The sequence below is a fragment of the Alosa alosa genome, chromosome 18 (genome assembly GCF_017589495.1).
Source record: "Alosa alosa isolate M-15738 ecotype Scorff River chromosome 18, AALO_Geno_1.1, whole genome shotgun sequence".
Lineage (NCBI taxonomy): Eukaryota > Metazoa > Chordata > Actinopteri > Clupeiformes > Clupeidae > Alosa > Alosa alosa.
In genome coordinates this window covers 24694719-24715083 of record NC_063206.1, presented here as the reverse complement: position 1 = coordinate 24715083, position 20365 = coordinate 24694719, and positions in this window count along the sequence as shown.

Genomic DNA, 20365 nt, shown 5'->3' with positions numbered 1-20365 from the left:
AAGGCTTAAAGCAAGGACATTTTCTGTGCCTTTAAGTTAGGCTATTACTTTTAAGACCTAATATTATATAGATATTATAATATTATGATATCAAATAATGTTTTTGCTCAGAACGAACCTAAATGGAAATCAGTCCCCCTCAGTCCCTGATGTTTAGTGCCAAATGTTACGTTTTGCCATTCACAATTTAGGCTACTCACTCACAAAGTGGTGAATAAGCAAGTACATGTATACTGTATTAAAGTACCTTTATAAATATCCTATTAAAACGACCTCAAACACGAGTGAACAAGTAACATGTTAATTTCTTGAGGACACAAACTCCTGTGCTGGCCTCAGCTTGTTGGTTCATCTACCAGCAAATGATTGAAATCTATCACCCAATGAAACTGGAAGATTTAACTGGAATCTAAGCAATTACATCTCATGCACAACGCTTCATATGTGATGTGCTTTCAAACGTCTAGTCTAGTAGGGGTCTGATTATGGACTTGTTCGACTTGGTGGTCAAACTTACCACTTCGTTGTAGGCCTACAGACAGTTGACACATAGTTGCATGCACTGTGCAATCTGCTGCCAATGGTGAAATTTCGCGGGGGTCACTACGCTGATGGTGATGGGTGAAATCATTGTGAGGGGGCGGGGGATTCTAAATCGGCGATTTCTGTTTGAGAGGAGTTTGGTGCGGGTTTCACACCTTCTCACAGTCCAACATGTATGAACATAAAATATACTTAAAAAAATATTATCTGATATATAAATGGGGTGGCAACAGGGGTGGCAAGACTGTGTCCCAGGGGTGGCAGTTGCCACCCTTTGCCACCCCGTAGATCCGTGCATGCAAAGTGACGGGTGAAAAAAAAATGTATGAAAACATTGGAATTTTACAGAAATATTTCACAGGTCTTAATTTTGGGACCTAAATATTAGGTAGACAAAAATCAAAATCTGAGACAAAAAAAAAACATTTTTCTGGATCTGTCTGAATGACCCAGGGAGAAATATCTCGGAGGTCTATCTACTAACACAGACAGTGGTGATTAAATACACCAACTAACATAAGACATAACACACAGGTATCTTACATGACACACAGTTTAAGATAATATAAATTCAAATGCAACACTAACGGAGAGCAACATATCCAAACCCGTACATTCTACAGACAAATTCAGATGCAGTAGGCCTATGTTTGAGTGTGCGCGCACACATGTAAATACCCACTTGAATCGACTGAGGAAATAATTCATGCAGCAGTAATTCTACCATCTTGAGTTGTTCCATGTCCAGTATTTCCATAACTCCCGAGACCGAGCGAGTCAGGAAATTAATCTACCGCCTTATTCCAGTTGCAAAACAAGCTTTCTGTGACTATGCAGACTTTGTTTTTTACAGACCCATGCATTCAGATTTTTTCCCGCAGACTAACTTGTCTGAACCAATAGGACAAAATCGAAACTGTAAACAGTTTCAAAAGGATAGCCTACGTTTATGTTGAGCACTGCTAAGAGAAACTCCCTCTTTAGATCACAAAGCGATCTAAAGATGGAGACTAAACATGTTTTTCCCGCTCATGAATTGTGAGAGGAAGGGACAGGCTCTACTTCAAGTGGTCACCAGGCATCTGAGATGATGCTGCTGCTGCTGCTGCTGCTGATGATGATGATGATGATGATGATGATGATAATAATAATAATAAACTTTATTTGTATAGCACCTTTCATACACAGAACAAAGCTCAACGTGCTTTACATTTGGAGCATTTCACAAGGGGAAAAAGTGTAATAATACAAACAAACAAAATAATAAATAAATCAGAGATTTAAAATTAAGTAAAAATGAGAATTCAGCTGATGGTAAGGTGATAGATACAAGAACACATAGGGCCTATACAACTAATGCAGTGAAAAAAGGAAGACCCTGCAAATAGCAGCAGTAGAACGTAAAATAATGTTAAAAAATAGACTACAAGATAAAACTTAGTTAACTAAAAGCTCTCATATACAGGTATGTGTTCAGGTCTTTTTAAAAGAGGTTTACAGAATTTCCCTATTTGATGTACAGAGGCAGGGTACATAATGGATAAAAACCGTTTTCCCTCTTTGCTTGTGGAGCATGCACTTTGGGCACAATTAAAAGATTAGCATGGAAAATGTAAGGTTCCTTTGTGGTTGATAGGATATTAAAAGCTCAGAGATATATGAAGGTGCTATGCCTTTTAGAGCCAATTGATTGCCAAGTAACTGATTTTAACAGAACCTTAAAATCAATTCTATAGGAAACAGGGAGCCAGAGTAGTTCAGCACAGTGGTGATGTGCTCCCTAAAGTCTAGTACCAATTTCTTTAAATTCTTCTTTGGGAGACCAGTAAAAAGTGCACTGCAGTAGTCTAATCTACGAGTGATAAAGGCATGGATCAATTTATCTGCATCTTATTGAGTTAAAAAGGCTGCACTTTGACAATGTTTCTCAAGTGGAAATAAGCCGTCTGAATACATCATTCTCATTGCATCCTATGCAGTGTCGTCATCATTCAATTGAACATCATTCCATTGAAACGGCAAATTGTTTTCTTCTGGAAAATATCAGAGCTAAACTGGACAAGGGAGGCTTAGTGGGGGCAGTCTACCTTGATCTTAGAAAAGCTTTTGATACTGTCAACCACACCATTTAATTGCAAAATTTTTCACCTAGTGTCATAAAATGGATTAAATCATATCTTGCCGAGCATAAACAATGTGTCCGTAGGTGACAACCTCACAAATAGTCAGCAATTGTGTTGGTGTTCCACAGGGCTCTACATTTATTGTTTAGTTTTACATAAATGACCTCCCTGAAGCTTGCCCACCTTCTCTAACTTGTCAGATGTACAGTCATCTATCTAAAAATAAGAAGCTGCAAGTGAACTGTTGACATCTCCAACTGGTTGACCAGTTCATGTTTACATCTCAATATTAGTACATACGTATGTTTTTACTTTTGTATATATATGTATGTATGTATGTATGTGTGTGTGTGTGTGTGTGTGTGTGTGTGTATGTATGATTTTTTTTGTATATGTATATGTTTTTACTTTTTTCAAAGTCTGCAAATAAAGATCCTTAGCCTGCTGTGATGTTGGCAGGGAGAAAGTTATTAGCTGTGAAGGAATATAAATATCTTGGTAATAGACTCACAACTCACATTTAAAACTCAGGTTAAAACAAGTTGTGAACAGAATCAAATTACTAAATTTAGCTAATATCAGATAAATAAGGAATAATCTAACAACTGAAGCATCTAAATTGTACATGCATGCCATGATTCTCTCACACATAAACTACTGCCTGACCAGCTGGACACAGACATCAAGAACCCACCCTGCAATCAGTGGGAAGACTTTATAAGCAGGCTTTTAAAACATTGGATACAAAATCAAATGCTCAACATCATTGTAAAATGTTAACAAGATATGGTCTCCTAAACTGGGAAAACATGATAAAATTTGCTCAGCCTATATGTTATGTTACATAAGATATTTCATGGGCTGGCCCCACCTCCACTCAGTGAGTTCATCAAGCAAAATCAAAATACATCCACAAGAGCTTCTGCCAGAGTGGACTGAATCATTCCATAGAGAGAAACATCCTTTGCATAATCAGTGTTCTCTTATCGAGCAGCACACACCTAGAACTCGTTTAGGAATAACACAAACATAAACAATTTTACTAAATCCTAAAAGCAATGGCTATTGGACCCACAAACAAGTAATTTAGTGCTGTTATCTGGAGTTTGGTGCTTTACTAACTTTGTTTTTATCTGTGAACTTACTAAATGTTGTGTTGTGTTTGTTTGTTCTTTTTCTGACATGGTGTTACATCTTTGTTATATGTGTCTTGTAGCATGTTTTTACCTGCTCGCTCTAGTGCCCAGGAACTTTGATTTAATTGTAGTTTCGGGATGAATTTTTAAGGCATTTAGTATGACATTAAAAGATACACAATAATAATCAGACATATTGATATAATTTACCGATTGAGTCAGAAGTGTTTTAATCACTTATAAATCAAGACTACCAGAATTAGGCAGGAAGTCTTCCACAGCACTGGAACCTTTTCTGGGCTCAGGCTATGGTTAAGTATACTCTTTTGATCCTGTGAGGGAAATTTGGTCTCTGCATTTATCCCAATCCATGAATTAGTGAAACACACACAGCACACAGTGAGGTGAACACATTAACCCAGAGACATATTTGATTTATCAGACTTGTGAGGTCTGCTGTTCAGACCCTGAAGGGATTTATTTTCTGTTCATTGCTTTTTGTGAGAGTGTTTCTACTTATCTCAGTAAGGAAAATAAATCAAGAGCCTATGTTGAGTACAAATATGTCTTCTGAAGGCTTAAACAGAGCCCAGCCAAAAACTCCAATAAAATTTGTATCAACTTTGAGGGACAGCTATGACCATGCAGGATTATCCAGACCAAACGTGACGATTTTGCTACATACTATTCCTATTTATGTACCAGCATGCAATTGAGCCTCCTACATGGTTTAGTTCTTGCGCTGTGGGCTTGTGAACTTTGGCAAAACAAAGAGCCCGAACAAAATCGACACCCCCCCCCCCCCCCCCTGTAAAACTGGCTGTATCTTGGAAAGTATTGATCTTACATAAGAGTAATTTTACAGTGTCTCCTGGGTAACATAGGTGCACCTGGTAATTGTTTCAGAATTTTTTGAGACCTAAGTGCGTGGGCCCTGGTTGAACTGACGTGGAATGACCCTATAAACAAAAACATCTCTGTCAGTTCCATGCCGTTTTCAACAGCTATCAAAAGCAAAGGTCATTTTTGGATGGATGGATTTTTTGTGAATGTTTCTTCTTCTACATAAGATTTTAGTCATCTTTAGTTCATGTGATACTTTATTGTCAATGCACAAATTAAGTAACAGTAGTCTGAAACGAAATGCTGTTTTACATCTAACCAGTGGTGCAAATAACTGACATGTCCAAATGGGCCTTGATGAAATGCGTTGCTAGACTGTTCATACACATTTTAACGGGCCAAAGTTGAAGAGCTGTTGTCCGTTATTGTTCGTGCAAATATAGGCTGATTCATGTTCCCTTGCATTGTGTAACTGAGGTCCATGGCTAGTCTGGCTTTCACCAGACCAAGCTCAATCTTTTAAGAAATCAAAAAACTAGATGTACCGCATAGCGGTACAAAATATGACCGCCGCTCAGTCCTGTACATCCATTCCGTGAAAATAAATCACACTTCAATTTGTCTCCATATTTTACTCCATCCCCCACTCTTGAAACTTTTGTGTATGCTTGTTTGGCATGCCTGAGTGTGTGTGTTGTTTGGCTGCACAGAAAGTAGCCTACTGGTGCTGAAAAGGTGAATAGATTGTAGAATAGCCAAAGAAGATGTAGCATTGTTATAAAACCTTTAAAATCTCTAAACAATCACAAGTAGGGCAGTTCATCACAGTTCATCCATTGCAACTGGATTGATGAAAGGTCACTTACACCTGTAGGCTACATTGTATTTGGGAAAAGCAAAAAGGTATCAGCATAATGTTATTTATTTATTTATTTATTTATTATGTATTTATAAACAAAAACATCTCTGTCAGTTCCATGCTGTTTTCAACAGCTATCAAAAACAAAGGTCATTTTTGGATGGATGGATTTTTTGTGAATGTTTCTTCTTCTACATAAGATTTTAGTCATCTTTAGTTCATGTAATACTTTTATTGTCAATGCACAAATTAAGTAACAGTAGTCTGAAACGTTATTGTTAATGCACAAATTAAGTAACAGTAGTCTGAAACGAAATGCTGTTTTACATTTAACCAGTGGTGCAAATAACTGACATGTCCAAATGGGCCTTGATGAAATGCGCCGCTAGACTGTTCATACACATTTTAACGGGCCAAAGTTGAAGAGCTTTTGTCCGTTATTGTTCGTGCAAATATAGGCTGATTCATGTTCCCTTGCATTGTGTAACTGATGTCCATGGCTAGTCTGGCTTTCACCAGACCAAGCTCAATCTTTTAAGAAATCAAAAAAATAAATAGCGGGCAGATCAGGCTGGGTTCACCCAGCCTAGTCCATAGGCACCCGATATTGTTTAATTTTCAGATTGAGATATACACGCTTCTGGCTATTATAAATGCAAAAAATGCATTAGGGAGTTATGACAAAACTGTAACTAACAAACTAGATCCTAATAGAAAGCTGTTAGCTTCCCTAAGCTACAGGTAGGATTATAAGGTAGGCCTATTTACAACATAAATTGTCAATAGGCTATGCTGGCTTAACACAAATAAAATCTCCTTGGAAACCAATGGCTTACGACTTTTACAGTATCAAGCGGACTTAAACTGCCATATCGCGGGCTTAAAAGTTGTAATAACATTCACGCAGCTCCATGAGTCAAGGAAAGCCAATGAAGTAGCCACTTCTAAATGGGATCCACTACACAGTAGCTAGTAGGTGTGTTGCTAAAAGCAGCCATAATGAAATGAAGGTGTCATTGTTTGGATACTTCACACACACGCTTTTTTTTAATTTCACAGACTACAACTACCATGCTGGAATCAAAGCACATCGATTCCCTCTCACACCCTGCACGCACTTAAAACAAAATAAACAGGCGCCTCAGTCTCACGCATGTATAGGCAAACTGTATCAGACCGGTGTAACGCTGGTAAATCTTCCATTGTACAGAATGATTTTGTAGCACGTGCAATAAATGACAGTCGAAAAAGATACAAACAGTGCTGCTATCAATTTGTTTGGTATAACCCAAGATTTATAGTTTTCTACAAATGCAATCAATCAAATGCCTCCATCACTCAACCAACGCTAACGGTAACATTACCTAGGTAGGTTATTGATATTATAAGATTAACGTACCTGCAGTAAAAACCAAGCATGTCCGATAAACATCCTCAGATTTATTTTGGCTTCAAGAAGAAATGGGAATTACACTTAATGTGAACATCGTCCTGTCCTTATTAGATGTTCGCCGCGGTAAATTACAGTCCTTGTAGGAAGTGTCCATTGTTTTTCCCCAACCCACTTTTAACTTCCAACAAAATTACGTCTCACTGCAACGATGCGCCATGTAGTGGACAAACGACTACTTATCGCCAATACTGAAAATGCAGCCATGATGATGAATATTTATTTTGGCTTTCTTTTGATCCTACTGAATTTGTAATTATGTATCGGCCGTTCTAATACCGATAGTATGTGGGTGCCTGTGTGTGTGCATGTTTATATGTGTGCACCGCCATTTACAGGCCAATGAGTGTACAGTCACTAAATGTACACATAACCTAATTTTTTTAGACCCCCATGGATGAAATTCTACTTAAACTTGGCATACCCCCAGAGAATGCCAGGTCAATCATACACATAAAATTTGGTGCAGTTCTGAACATCTTAACTGAAGATAGTGATTTAAAGCAGAATAATATTGCATTTTCATTTTTTACCAAAAATCACAAATGAGTGATTATGAGCCAGGTTGATGTGGGCCCTGAGACCAACATACCATAAAAGAGAACTGTGTCTGCCCACAGAGAACTGTGTTCTGCCCTACCCTCCTTTCGGGGTCCAGTCCAGCGGGGGCTGCAGATCAAAAAAAAAAATGACGGTTCCATGCTATCCATGTGGGGGTACATGCCCACCAAGTTTTGTGTACCCCGGTCTTTCAGTGTCCCGGGAATCCTTTGTTGGTGTACGTCACTAAATGTACACATAAATTATTTTATTGTAAGGCCCCCCATGAACGAAAGTACGCAAAACTTGGCATGCATTCGGAGGGTGTCATAATGATCCTACACTTTAATTTCGTGCAGTTTTGACCTTGTCAGCCAGAGATATTGTGATGAAAACACCTAATTTTTTGTTTTTTTAATTTTTAACTAGGTGGCGCTTATACATGAAATAAGTGGTAATGGGATGGGTTGACATGCCCCTTAAGACCAACATACATAAGAAAGGTGGACCTCCTAGGCCCCTACGGTTCTCGAGATATTCACAGAAAACTGTCTCCGCCACCTACAGGCCAGTTGGTGTATAGTAACATAAATTAATTTATTGTGTGGCCCCCATGAACGGAATTCCACAAAACTTGGCGTGCATACAGAGGGTGTCATAATGATCCTACACTTCCAATTTCGTGCAGTTTTGATTATGTTAGGTCACAGATACCTTCAATTACAACACCTCATTTTTACTTTTTGTGTTTAACTAGGTGGCGCTTATACATGAAAATGAGTGGTTATGGAATGGGTTGACATGGCCCCTTGAGATCAACATACAAAAAAAAAAAATGGTCCTCCTAAACCCCACGGTTTTCGAGATATTCACAGAAAACTGTGTTCGCCCCCCTCCTTTTCGGGGGGGTCCAGTCCAGCTGGGGGGCTACAGATCAAAACGAAAAACGATGGTTCCATGCTATCCATGGGGTTACATGCCCACCAAGTTTCGCGGTACCCCGGTCTTTCAGTGTCCCGGAATCATTGACGGAAATTTGGGTAAAAAAAAAAAAAAAAAAAAAAAAAAAAAAAAAAAAATCTGACTAAACCTATATGACCGCCGCCAGGCTATGCCGGGCGTCATAATAAATAGCGGGCAGATCAGGCTGGTTCCTGGGGTCCCAGCCTAGTCCATAGGCACCCAATATTGTTTAATTTTCCGATTGAGATATCCACGCTCTGGTTATTCTAAATGCAAAATGCATCAGGGAGTTATGAAAAACTGTAACTAACAAACTAGATCCTAATAGAAAGCTGTTAGCTTCCCTAAGCTACAGGTAGGCTTTATAAGGTAGGCCTATTTACAACATAAATTGTCAATAGGCTATGCTGGCAACACAAATAAAATCTCCTTTTGAAACCAATGGCTTACGCCTTACAGTATCAAGCAGACTTAAATTGCCATATCGTGGCGAAGTTGTAATAAAATTCACGCAGCTCCATGAGTCAAGGAAAGCGCGAATGAAGTAGCCACTTCTGGGACCCACTACACAGTAGCTTAAGGTGTGTTGCTAAAGCAGCCATAATTAAATGAAGGTGTCATTGTTTGATATTCACACACACGTGCTTTTAATTTCACAGACTACTACCAAGCTGGAATCAAAGCACATCGATTCCCCTCTCACACCCCCACACACACTTAAAAAACAAATAAACAGGCTGCCTCAGTCTAACGCGATGTATAGGCAAAACTGTATCAGACCGGGTGTAACGCTGGTAAATCTTCCATTGCACAGAATGATTTTGTAGCACGGGCAACAAATGACAGTCGAAAGATACAAACAGTGCTGCTATCAATTTGTTTGGTATAACCGCATTTATAGTTTTCTACAAATTCAATCAATCAAATTGCCTCCATCACTCAACCAACGCTAACGGTAACATTACCTAGGTCCTTATTGATATTATAAGATTAACGCACCTGCAGTGAAAACCAAGCATGTCCGATAAACATCCTCAGATTTATTTTGGCTTCAAGAAGAAATGGAATTATATTTCATGTGAACATCATCCTATCCTTATTAGACGTTCTCTGTGGTAAACTACAGTCCTTGTAGGAAGCGCCCATTGTTTTTTCCAACCCACTTTTAATATTTATTTTGGCTTTCTTTTGATCCTACTGAATTTTGTAATTATGTATCGGCCGCTCTAATACCGGATAGTATGTGGGTGCCTGTGTGTGTGCATGTTTATATGTGTGCACCGCCATTTACAGGCCAATGAGTGTACAGTCACTAAATGTACACATAACCTAATTTTTAGACCCCCCATGGATGAAATTTACGAAACTTGGCATACCCCCAGAGAATGCCAGGTCAATCATACACATACAATTTGGTGCAGTTCTGAACATCTTAACTGAAGATAGGGTGATTTAAAGCAGAATAATATTGCATTTTCATTTTTTCCGGGGTGCAAATCACAAATGAGTGATTATGAGCCAGGTTGATGTGGGCCCGCGAGACCAACATACCATAAAAGAGAACTGTGTCTGCCCACAGAGAACTGAAAAAAATTGTCTAGGCCCTCACAGAGAACCCTCCTTTCGGGGTCCAGTCCAGCGGGGCTGCAGATCAAAAACGAATGACGGTTCCATGCTATCCATGTGGGGGTACATGCCCACCAAGTTTTGTGTACCCCGGTCTTCAGTGTCCCGGGAACTTTGTTGGTGTACGCCACTAAATGTACACATAAATTATTTTATTGTAAGGCCCCCATGAACGAAAGCACGCAAAACTTGGCATGCATTCGAGGGTGTCATAATGATCCTACACTTTTAATTTCCGTGCAGTTTTGACCTTTGTCAGCCAGAGATATTGGGATGAAAAACACCTAATTTTTGCTTTTAATTTTTAACTAGGTGGCTTATACATGAAATAAGTGGTAATGGGATGGGCTGACATGCCCCCTTAAGACCAACATACATAAGAAAGGTGGACCTCCTAGGCCCCACGGTTCTCGAGATATTCACAGAAAACTGTCTCCTCGCCACCTACAGGCCAGTTGGTGTATAGTAACATAAATTAATTTATTGTGTGGCCCCCATGAACGGAATTCCACAAAACTTGGCGTGCATACAGAGGGTGTCATAATGATCCTACACTTCCAATAGGATCAGTTTTGACTATGTTAGGTCACAGATACCTTCAATTACAACACCTCATTTTTACTTTTTGTGTTTAACTAGGTGGCGCTATACATGAAATGAGTGGTTATGGAATGGGTTGACATGGCCCCTTGAGATCAACATACAAAAAAAAAAATGGTCCTCCTAAACCCTACGGTTTTCAGAGATATTCACAGAAAACTGTGTCTGCCCTACCTCCTTCGGGGGTCCAGTCCAGCGGGGGCTACAGATCAAAACGAAAAACGATGGTTCCATGCTATCCATGGGGTTACATGCCCACCAAGTTTCGCGGTACCTCGGTCTTTCAGTGTCCCAGGAATCATTGACGGAAATTTGGGCATGAAAAAAAAAAAAAAAAAACAAACAAAAAAAAATCTGACTAAACCTATATGATCGCCCGCCAAGGCCGGGCGGTCATAATAAATAGCGGCAGATCAGGCAGGTTCCTGGTTCCTGGGTCCCAGCCTAGTCCATAGGCACCCAATATTGTTTAATTTTCCGATTGAGATATCCACGCTCTGGTTATTCTAAATGCAAAATGCATCAGGGAGTTATGAAAAAACTGTAACTAACAAACTAGATCCTAATAGAAAGCTGTTAGCTTCCCTAAAGCTACAGGTAGGCTTATAAGGTAGGCCTATTTACAACATAAATTGTCAATAGGCTATGCTGGCAACACAAATAAAATCTCTTTTGAAAACCAATGGCTTACGCCTTTACAGTATCAAGCAGACTTAAATTGCCATATCATTGGCGGTTGTAATAAAATTCACGAGCTCCATGAGTCAAGGAAAGCAGAATGAAGTAGCCACTTCTGGGACCCACTACACAGTAGCTTAAGGTGTGTTGCTAAAGCAGCCATAATTAAATGAAGGTGTCATTGTTTGGATACTTCACACACACGTGCTTTTTAATTTCACAGACTACTACCAAGCTGGAATCAAAGCACATCGATTCCCCTCTCACACCCTGCACACACTTAAAACAAATAAACAGGCGTCTCAGTCTAACGCATGTATAGGCAAAACTGTATCAGACCGGTGTAACGTTGGTAAATCTTCCATTGCACAGAATGATTTTTGTAGCACGCGGCAACAAATGACAGTTTAAAGATACAATTACAGTGCTGCTATCAATTTGCTTGGTATAACCGCATTTATAGTTTTCTACAAATTCAATCAATCAAATTGGCCTCCATCACTCAACCAACACTAACGGTAACATTACCTAGGTCCTTATTGATATTATAAGATTAACGTACCTGCAGTGAAAACCAAGCATGTCCGATAAACATCCTCAGATTTATTTCGGCTTCAAGAAGAAATGGGAATTATATTTCATGTGAACATCATCCTATCCTTATTAGACGTTCTCTGTGGTAAACTACAGTCCTTGTAGGAAGCGTCCATTGTTTTTCCAACCCACTTTTAAAGGGACACCAGGCAACGTTTTTGTGTTAATTACTCATCTTTGTAAGTCGGTATATGGTTAAATTTAACCTCATTACAGGGCGAATGAAGACTTTCTCGCCCGCCCCTACTGCCTGTAGGAAGAATATCCCGCTTGCAAGTTCGGTGTATCCTACCCGCCGACCGAAGCAGGATCAGTTTACAGCACAGAGGCAGGCTAACGAAAACGCTAGTGTTTGTTGCAAACGTGTGTATAATGGCAGAGCCGGCGAAGAAGCAGCGAAAACCCTTGACTGAAGATGCAAAGAAAAGGAAAAGAGCTTCAGACCGAGTGAGGGGGAGTTTTGTAGAGAAAAAGCATCAGGCTTGCCTGGTGTCCCTTTAACTTCCAACAAAATTACGCCATCAAAATAAAATGCGCCATCTAGTGGACAAACGATAGAGCTGCACAGTCCTGCCCACAGCCAAAATACGGTTAGGTGCCGGATGTAAGATTCCCATTCATTTGTCCCATTGACGTTTGGAAAAATCCGTATCTAAAGAGTTTTACAGCATGTCTTAGGCTAACCAGCTACGGCATAACTCATAAGCATACAACATATCATTTCAAGTGAAAAAACGAAGAGAAAATCCAAAAAAAGTCAAAGGTACAAGACTGTGTACATATTTTCATTCCGAGCGAAGGAACTACTCATCCCATAAACCACCGCACCTCACTGAATAATATAGGCAAAATCGGCGCGATTTATTTTGCCATTGAAACCATTTCCAACCGGCGACAGCACGCAAACCCTTTCCTCCAAATCAGACCTCTCAAGTCTCACACATTGAGCGTGAGACACACGCATTCCAATGACTTCACACGCTCACACGCCACACATGGCATTTCTCACTCCGAGAAATTATTAACTTGCCCGCACAGAAGTTTCTAAGGGCTATATTTTACAAACGTGTCACACAACGTTGCTGTCTGTGCGTTCATTCCAGGGGGTCAAGAGCGTGCAGATTAGCTTCAGCATGTTAGCATACGCCATTTTCAAATATGGCGCTGCATGGAGCATTTGGAACCAGCTCCATGCACGAAAATCCGTGTTGGGCATGAGCTCTCATGCGCGTACATGTTGGTGGGCGGGTACCTGTCCGGCGGCTACAGCCAAACGTTATTCAGTGCGTTTTTCTTGAGGAGCCTATGAGAAGATGTGCATATTGTGGTTGTTTATCCATCATATGACAAATAAAGAAAATTGTATTGATCTTGTTTCGTTGTTGTTTGTCCCGAACAAACATAGCCTAAACATGATTAAAGACAATAAATTACACAACAGCGCATAAAGACCTTTGTCTCGTTACACCATGGGTCTCCAACACGTTACTCTCAACCTATAGCCGCCCCTTTATGGGGGCCCCTTTGAGCTTGCCAGAGGCTGAAGCACTAGGCTACTACATTTAAACACAATTATTGCCGCCAGGCATTCCAGCCTACTAATTTAATAAAAAGTAAACCATGCATAATTAAAAAAAGGCTACTTCGCTATGCAATAAGGTTTCCATTAGAGCACAGCGACGCTCAATGAATGAAGGAAAGGCCTTGTCCCGCAATAAACAGCTGGAAATTCCAACACTTTTTCAACTACACGAAACTTTAAAACGCCCATCAGTCTCAACATTTAACTAATATAATAAGAGTCAAAAAGTAAATTAAATCTCATACCAAAACCGAAAATCGTCTGCGTTTGATAGCCTGGTATGCCGCTCCAAACAAAACGCATGTCTCACAATAACGTAGAAAAGGTCTGCCTCAATAAGCCTACCTCAAATAAATACCTGTGCTTTGCGCAGCCTAACTAAATAGCAGACGCCGGACATAATTTAGGATTTACGGAAAGTATGCCATCATACGATGTTGGACGCCTGGCAATGCTCTGGCTGTCTACTGTGCCTCTGACACCACTGCCTCATTTGGATGGTAACTCCACAGGTGAGTGCGAAGATTGGATGTCGTGGATGCGCAAGTAAACTGTTTTTTTGCTAAGTCCGCAGACAACATTCTCTTTAACGGTTACTTCACCATCTGCGGTGTACAACTCAAAGTAAAGACACCACATTTTAGATGAGTTGGTGACGTAATTGTCCGCTCAGGCTGACCGTTCTGTGCGTTATCTTCAATACTATCTTCAATAATATTGAATATCTTCAATATTATTTTCAAAACAGGGTGGCTATTGAGGGCTCTGGCTCCAGTCATTATTGTGGCTATATTGGCTTGATTTGGTCATGGGCCAACGCTAGAATACGTTGAGAGCACCCGCTATGAGATGGCAAACAATAACATAAAAAACAAACCAATCATAGACTGTAAAAATGCGCTACACTTGGCACTAAAAACCGAATAGTTTATTTATAAATTATATTTCACGTCATGTTCGAATGCATATTTGCAGCAGGACAGCAGGCAGACCGCTCTTAGTTAGAGCCGCTGTTATCCAATGAAATTAAGTTGCGCTTCAGGGCTGACTTCACTTTCGGACTCCATCGCGGCGTTCGAAAGCAACTTTTTCTTCTTCTTGTTATGAGGCAAGGACTTTATGTGCATTATCGCCACCCTCTTACTGAAGGACGACTCTCTTTTTACAGAATATCCAATAAAAATCGACGTTGGTCCATGCGTCATTTCCATCTTTGTAACTTGGCGCATGGTCAGAGCCGACTGGTGCTGGATCCGAACCCCAGTGTTCAAGATGGCGTTGACTATGAATTGGCCGGATTTACTAGCCTAGCCTCCACCATTCATTTGTATGGAGGGCGGGACTTAGTCACTCTCTCCAGTTATATATAATACCTCCATGGTTCATTCAGCTCAGAGAGCTGCTGTTCAGTTACTAACCTATCGGCCAATCAGAAAATAGGATTTCTCAACCAATCAGGAAATTGTTTTGTTTTGATGTGGGTCCCAAGGTGGAGACTGCTGGTCCGCCGGAGTCGGAGTGAAATTAGGCCCGTGCTTCGCCTGATAATTTGCTGCGCCAGTTGATCAAGATACCGCGGACCGACAAAAAAAGAAAACAAACGTTTCTGCTATCGATGTCATTAAACATGGAGCCATACAATAAAGTGGTGGTATGAGCGTTTATTCAATGCAGGCGTCTGCGCGAGAGAAACTGAAACTAATCGATAACGTTGGTAGCAAAACTCCGCTTCAACCTGTTGAATGCTATTTAATTGTTTAACGACACTTAAAGGTGCGATTTGTAGGATTGTTACCAAACGTTCTGAAGGCCAAAATCAAAACACTGGTGAACGTTCTCAAGACTACCAGACGCGAGCCTCTTCTGGGTTGCCAGATGTAATGAAGACTTAGCTAACGTTAGTTGACCTGCAGCCGCTTTAACGTTTCTCCAACCATGACCCAGCTACACATTAAGGAAACGGTGAAAACAAAAAATACCTCTCTAACCAACTTAATATATTTAGCCGTAACATATTTAGCTGAAGTTAGCGATGCGATGAAGTTGCGTCAAGCAGATGAAGTTTAGCCTAGGCTACCTGTTGTGGAGAAATATGGCCAGCTCTGCGTCAGACTTGATATTCTTCGTTTGATGAAGACGTCACCATCTCAGGAAGCTCCTCCGATGTCCACTTAATGTGTTTCTTGTTTTAATTTTGGAAATTTGCCTGCCTCCTCGTGAGGGTATGCTCATGACTACAACTGACAGCTGTTGACAGTTGGCCTTTGCTAATTTGGCAACCCAAATAGGAGGACGCGCTAGCCCATTATTAATACGCTATTCTAGAATTAATCGTTCAAAACATAAACGAAAATTCCAAGAGATTCCGCCCCGTAACTCATTTTTTTCATGGGTTTTACGGGGTTTTACGGGTTAGAGTAATGTTGTCAAATAAGCCATTACTTCAATTCATCGTGTTTCCTTACTCTCTGACAACATATGGTAATCATTTTTGGAATGGTTACAGTTTATTTTCCATTATTTCCTACCTACATCCCAAAACAATAGCACCCATATAATTGTTGCTGTTTTGAGAAGTATTTCTTTTCTTATGCAAGCATCATTGCAAGCATCATGCAACCATGCAAAAGCAATGAAACTAATTATATCTTACATTAGTAAAGCAGTCCTCTGATGTGCATGTCACAAAACATTTAAGTGAAAGTGCATGTATAACAATATAGGCATAATAATGATTGTGATGATGATAATGACAATTTGATTTGGAGGGAGTGGGGTTGGGTACGTGTAGATGAGTCCTATGACCCCAAAGTCTGCCATGACTGGGCCTCAGGTCAAAGAAGTTTGAGAAAGGCTGGTCTACATAACCTGCATCAGATTGAGGTTTGCAGTGATGCGCCTGAAGGCACGGGTTGAGGACCCAGTCAGTTACGTCACAATATGCACATTTGTTTAAATTCATACCTACGTAATCACCATGACTTTGAATCTTAAAAAAAAATATTGCTCTACCTACCGACCCATGTTTTTTTTTTTTTTTTTTTTGGCTGTTACTGCAAACAAGAATATTTTTAAGGATGGCCTCATGACTGTGAAAATGGCTGACATTGAACCACAGTGCTTTAAATGGGAGCCCCCAGTATCAGTCATCAAGGCATCAAAATCTGCCACAAACACACAACATCACTCATAAACACACACACACACACACACACACGGACAGAACCACCACTGTTCAAGAGACCATTTTGGGGCTAAATGTGCTTTTTCTCATTTGGCGGCATGAATAGTTCAAGCAGATGTAGGACTTTCATGTACTTCGATCAGGGGAGGGGCGTGGCATTGGCACAGTGCCACGCCCCCTCCCCCCTGATCGAAGTACATGAAAGTCCTACATCCCCCTGAGAACAAAGTCTCACTCCTTGAGAGCCCTGCTCCAAACAGTGATTTTTATATAGTGAATGTGCAGTTAATAGCAGTTATTTCAGGAGTAATCGTGTAAATAATAGTGTTTTGATATTGAATTTTATATTTATCATTGTGTATTTTATATTGTGTGTGTGTGTGAAAGCGGTTAACGTTAACGGCAGTGCTTCATAACGTTACCTGACTCATCCTATGCTGTCATCACTGCTCAGTCGGGCTGATGCATGGACTGGTGCATGGTCTGCTCTTGGACCACCATATTCAGTTTATTAATTTGCCGTGAATTATTACACAAAATGTTCATTAAATGCACGAAGAAGTATTCCTAGGTTAATGATTGATATGAATCATACAGTATAAAGGCTAGCCTAGCTAATGTTAACTAGCACTGCTAGCAGCATTAACGTTACCAACCTCCCTGCTTAACTCACCACAACTTTGTAGGTCGTGTCCCTCATGCTGCCCCTTACAAAACCCACAAACTGACTCTCGGACACACAACAGTCAATAATGTGACCCGATTTAAAGTGGCTTTCACCCCTTTGGACACTCACTAAAACATATATTTCATACTGTGTTGCAGCATGTAGGCTAATGTTAGCTGCATTATGTAATGACATACAATGACGGAAATGCTAAAGGTTACCCTGTCGGCTACCTGAAAGGTTTGAGTGTTTAAACTAACATTTACAGTGGTCTATTTGATAGTGTATTGGCCCTGACTAAGTTTGTGTGATGTATAAACCCCAATCTTTGTTGATACAAGTACCAATATTCGTCAAGAAAGTTTTTAATCACATTAAGATTTTCGCCATCTTTGTCAATATTTTTCGCTGAGAAAGTTTTTTAAACTATGACCATAACAGCCTTTCCACCAATCAGAGGCATCACTGTGGGATTGTTCAGGATTGTGGGTAATGAAGTACTTATCCAAGAGATCGCGAATAAAAGGCATTTATCTCAAAACAAGGTTAGTGCCCCATGAACTCTTGGTGTCTATAGGAGCATATACAATCGCTTAGTACAGCCGTAGCTGGTTTTAAGTCTACCACGTGCAGTTAAGTTTTTATGGCTTATACCGCAATTGTCAATGGAGAAATTGCATTGAATTTTTACATCCGGCATCGGCTGTGGGCGGGACTGTGCAGCTCTATACTGGAAATGCAGCCATGATGATGATGATGATGATGAATATTTATTTTGGCTTTCTTTTAATCTTACTGAATTTGTAATTTTGTATCGGTTGTTCTAATACCGATAGTATGTGGGTGCCTGTGTGTGTGTGTGGATGTGTATATGTGTGCACCGCCATCTACAGGCCAATGAGTGTACAGTCACTAAATGTACACACAACCTAATTTTCCAAGTACACCTCGCTGCAGCCTGCGGGAGGGCGTGGCTTGACATCAAGCCCCGCCCACATCCAACTAAGCCATGTTTTCTTTGCCTACGTCACTCCCCATACACTTTGGCTTTACTACCGACTGTAGACATACAATCTATGCTAGCAGAGCCCGTCTACGGAGAGCCTCCCCACTCTCTATTAATCCCATACAAACCGAATTTGGTTGCAGTTCACCAGAGTTCACCTAGATGGCGATCGCGGGCGAGTCTAAAATACATGGGGTCCTATGGAGCTACATGGCTACATTTATTGTTTTCACCTATTTAACAACTGAAACCCTCAGATTTTATTTTATTTTTCACAAAATGGATATGGATTATCAATCAAAAGTGAAATAATCCGGGAGTCATGTCCTTTCGTTTTCTTACAGGTTGGGTTGTTGTTGCCCATAACACGCTAGCATTGATGCTATGCTATGCTATGATCATGCTAATGAATGACGTCATTGACACGTTTGAAAGGCTTTTTAGAACAATTAAGTGACTAGAAAAATATAATACTCAACCAAGTGTATTGTCTTTGCCTCCCCTTTCGAATACAATATTAAAATTATTGAAAAAAAATTATATCCCGAAAAAAGTGGATTTTGAGGGGTACAGCTCCATAGACCTCCATTCATTCTGGACTCGCCCGAGCGTCCCTAGATGCAGTACCACACCGGAAGTGTTCCGAGAGTGAAGGTTCTCCCCTTATTAAATGTCCCACATACTCGACGCACCCGACTGGTAGCGCAACAATGTGACGTCACAGAAGCACCATAACCATTTATACTTGCGCATGGTGGTCGCGACACTAGTTGCAATATTCTCCTGAACAGAGGTGTCGCTGTTGTGAAAAGATTAACGCTAACTACGTTACACAGCAGAAGAAGCTGCAGTAAGAAACACTAGTAGCAGAGAATGTCTAATAAGGGGAGAACTGCCACTCTCGGAAAACTTCCGGTTTCTGAACTGGTTGCAGTTCCTTCTGTGGTTCCACATGAGGGCGCTCATCCACGAGTGCAGAATGCATGGAGGTCTATGGAGCGGTACCCCTCAAAATCCACTTTTCTCAGGATATAATTTTTTTTTCAAGTCATTTGAATATTGTATTCGAAAGGGGAGGCATGGAAAATACACTTGGTTGAGTATTATATTTTTTAAAGTCACTTAATTGTTCTAAAAAGCCTTTCAAACGTGTCAATGACGTCACTCATTAGCACAATGCTAGCGTGTTATGGGCAACAACGACCCAACCTGTAAGAAAACAAAAAGACATAAGTACTCGTTCATTCACCTTTTGACCTATAACCCATGTTGAAGTTATACTAACTACAATCAAATCTGAGATTTGTCAACGACAATCAGGTGAAAGAGACAAATTTAACCGTCAAGCTCCACTGACTCCCATTCATTCTGCACTCATGGCGATCGCCCCCAGTGGAAATCTGGTGGAACTGCAACCAAAATTCAGTACAATGGGACTTACGGCCAGGCTCTCCGTAGACGGGCTCTGCTAGTAGCTAGCCTCTGTGATGGCACTTCAGACTTTGGTTGCTACTATTCACAACTACCACCATCATTATCATCTAGTTTCCAAGGTGTGCGCACAGGTAGATAGATAGATGGATATATAGATAGATACTTTAGTCATCCCAAGGGGAAATTGTAATAATTTAAACAGTTTAGTTAGCTGGCTAGCTAGCTAGCAGCTGGCTGAGTTTGTGTAATTTCCTGAAGTGCAAAGAGATTTTGTTCAGCCCTTAATAGATATCCTTTGTTAGAAAATAAATCGTTTCTATTCTTTCCTCTTTTGTCGCGCTCGTCTGAAAAAAAATGAGTGGTGCGCTACCACGCTAGCCTAGAAATCTAGACGCACCCTAGCGGCGGCAAATTAATTTGCTCAGCCTGTACGTCTAATACCAAACCACAGGGATTTCTATTGGCTGACGCCATGGACGTCATCCAATCACAGCGCTCTATTTTGTTAGAGTGTCTTAAGGCGGGCTTAACAGGATA